The sequence below is a fragment of the Panthera uncia genome (assembly GCF_023721935.1).
Source record: "Panthera uncia isolate 11264 chromosome B2 unlocalized genomic scaffold, Puncia_PCG_1.0 HiC_scaffold_24, whole genome shotgun sequence".
NCBI classification, from domain to species: domain Eukaryota; kingdom Metazoa; phylum Chordata; class Mammalia; order Carnivora; family Felidae; genus Panthera; species Panthera uncia.
This window is the reverse complement of record NW_026057580.1, coordinates 76,825,365-76,829,170: the sequence shown is the minus strand read 5'-3', so window position 1 is coordinate 76,829,170 and position 3,806 is coordinate 76,825,365.

The window sequence follows — 3,806 nt, the reverse complement described above, 5'->3', positions numbered from 1 at the left end:
AGAAATATTCCATTTTAAGAATGGATTTTTCTTCACTATAAAACTAATAAAGCTAATTGGCTAAAAATGAGTCAGTAGATCCTTACTGAATACAATGTAAATTCTCTAATACAGCATGCTAGATTCCTCATTACCTGTCCTCCACTCAGCTTTGGTCCTCATCTCTTACCCATCTTTCTTATGCACCCTATGAAATACTGAATCATTTCACCCAACATTTTGCACCAACACTTTGCATTTACAATGTGTTGTGCTCTTCCACGAATATAGACTATGTTATAAAACAGTGGTCCATGGACAATTCTCATCAGAAAGAAACTGTGAGTAAGGCAGCAATCCGAGCCCTGGCTTGTTGACTTTAGCTGTAGAAGAGCTTTAAAGTTATCCTTGTGGAAATGATAATTTCTAAAGCTTTGTAATCAGAGGTATAGTATTGGGTTTAAATTTAGATCACTATATATGAAAAGTGATTTAGAGGACAATGATATAGAAAGGTAAAGCCAACTAGAAGTCTACTATGATCATGCAAGAGAGAACTGATGGGGGCCTGAAATGTCCATAGTAGTTGATGTGGTTTCAAAGAGGCCCACAGAATAATACCACAAAGGTCAGAATTAAGAGGAGAATACACCATTACAGAAACCAAGACTATAGAATACAGCATGAGGACTAATAATCCCAATATCAAATGCCATAGAAAAGAACCAACAATGTGGCCATTGGTATTGATAAATAAGGAGCCATTTTTAAACTAAACAACAGCAACTATAATACAGTAGGAGCAGAGAGAAAAATGAAGATTTGACGAGTGAATGGCAGACAGGGAGTGAACTGGTGAGTGTCTAGTAGTCTCCAAGAAGTTTGAATAGAAGGGAAGTGAAATAGACTAGACAGGTCTAGAAGCTCTATAAAGACAAAGGGTTGCTGAGGGTGAGAAAGAGATTTGTTTATTCATTGGCTGAAGGAAACCTCTGAAAACCTTTTCTTAAAGGATCAGATAGTAAGTATTTTAGTCTTATAAGCCTTGAGGTCTCTATAGCAACTATTCAACCCTGCTGTTATAACACAAAGTAGCCAGAAACAGTATGAGAACTAATGAGTGTAGTTCTGTTCCCATAAAATTTTATTTACAAAAAAAAAAAAAAAAAAAAAAGTAGAAGTAGGCCTCTCTGGCCATAGTTTACTGGTCCCTAAGTGACTTCAGTTAGAAGCCATGGGATCCAGGGCAAAGCTTGGCCTTAAACAAGAGAAAAAGGGAATAATGATGTACACCTGTCAATAGAGGCTGGATTAGCAGTAAATAAAAACTTGAACACATAGTTAAAATATCAATTCAAGGGCACCTGGATGGCTCACTCAGTTGAGTGTCTTGACTCTTGATTTTGGCTAGGGTCATGGTCTGGTGGTTCGTGAGAGGGAGCCCCATGTCAGGCTCTACATTGACAGCATGGAGCCTCTTGGAATTCTCTCTCTTCCTCTCTCGCTGTCCCTTCCCTGCTCATGCTTTCTTGCTCTCAAAATTAAAAAATGAACACTAAAAAATAAATTAAATAAATAAAATATCAAATAAATGTGTTAAAATTATTAAGGGACATATCCTTAAAGTGAACCTAGCTCTTTCTAAAATGGCTCTTTATAAGACTCTAAAGAAAGAAGTATTTACTTATTGTATTGAAATAATTTGATTATTTTTAAATTCTCAACCATGATTCATCTCGTATCAACTCTTGGAAATCATGAAACCGTATTAATGATAGCAGCAAGGACCTCCCCCTTATGTAAACTTGGTAGAACACAAACTATTCAGTGCCTACTCTAAGAGGAAGGCCTAATTTAAAATGGATCACATTATTCTCTTTCAACCCTAGATCTACAGATATCTTACTTGAAAAGCTGATTGTGCAATCTTGGCTTATTTCCATGACTAAGGCAATGTGATTAAGTTCCTATAGGCTTTAGATAATCACCCAAGCTTTTTGATTCTTATAATCAGGTCAGAGCTTCAATCAATGAAGCTCTCCTAACACTATTGACTGCTTTAAGAACCTGGACAGGATAGCACCTAAAAACAAGAACTGCAGTCATGCTGAACAAAAGGTTTTTAAGATAGTTTCCTTGGTACAGCTTAAACAATATGACAATGAGATATGAGCATGACATGGATGTTCACATACTAATTGTGATAGGCAGGGATTTATTTATAAGGCAAAGTGGGGTAATTCTACATGTTTCTGATTTTCTAATCATTGTCATGATCTTTAACTGAGACAGATAGGCTAATCACCATCATCATAATTAAGCAGTATGAACTTCAGTAGCTTTCCTGACCCAATCAAAATTTGCTAGGTGAGGTTTTCTTTTCTTTTTTTTTTTCTTTTTTCTTTTTTCCCTACTTCTATTACGTGAATAGTATTACTAACTCCTCCTAAAAACATGTCTAGCAAGGTAACTTTTTTCCTCCTCCATAAAAACAAGGAAAAAATGAAAACTAGTTGAATAACAGTGGCCTTTGCCTATCCACTCACCTATCCACCCATCTACCCACCAACAAAAATGTCTTATTTGAGATAGAGAAGCAGGGTGGTAGATACTTGGTGGCAAAGATCAGTGATGCTAGAGTTAGAAAAAATAAAACATTCTAGTGCCTGTCAGGGGAGACATTGAAGACTTTAACTCCTCTCTAAGACTGCTCTGCTGAATGGCTCTGGGGAAAAGCTGTAGGCAGCCCTTCTCTGCTGTGGATGGAAGAAAAACAGGAATGGAAGAAAAATGTGTTAGAACGCAAAGAGGTGAGGGGGTGAGAGGAACAGGCAAACAACAAATAAATCTCTTGGTAGTGTTTTGGATTGATAGATAGCACTTCACCCTGAAGCATTTCTCAAAACCCCACACATGCAGTTTCACCAGAAAAAAAAAAAAAAAAAGTAAACCCTTCAGGAATAGAAGAAAAGCAGAAAAAAATAGCAAAGAGCCTAGTGGTGAAAAAGGAAAGGAAGTACTTTGGACCAATTTCGATTGGTCAAAACATTACAGAAAGGACCATGAGCTCTTGAATTCCCACAAGGTCCAAGTAAAGACTCATTTTTTATGGTCTCATCCTTCTGGCATTCTCTTTGGTTGGTTGAAGTGTTGAGTCACAACCCTTCTGGGAATAGAATCTGTCCCAGAAAACCACACAATAACAAATGTTACAGCCAGTGCTCTAAATCACATGCTAAGAAAACTTTGACTTACTCTAAAGCTGTATTTCCTCAGTGCTCAGAATCTGAACCTGGCTCCAAGCATCCATTTGATGTTGAGTTATCTCCCTAAAATCCTCTGCAGAAGCAGAAATCCCTAAAGCCTTGGAAGTATTTTAAAAGTTCTTATTCTAGTGGGATGAGATACCAAAATCACAGCTCAAAACAAAAACCTCCACTATGACCAAAATAACTTGTTTCCACCTACAAAACTTCATATGGTATCTCTGGATGCCACTCCATAATTTTTGTATAACAAATAGCTTGCATTTCTAAACCATTTATATTTTACCCAAGTGCTTTTACATACCATCACATTTATATGATTTCTCTTTGGAGAGTTGCTATACTTATGGGTGATCTATATTTTCCAAGCTATTCAAGCACATAACCACAAAACATTCCTAATCCTCTCCCACTTGTTCTTTGAGAACTCAAGTATCCTATAAGTCCCTTGGAAAATATTCTAGGAATCAGCATAGGATTTTTTTTTTTTTTACATGAAAACCAGGAGTTAATTAACTCTAGTGACCACCACTATTTTCCTGTGCTCTGGCTCAAGTCTGT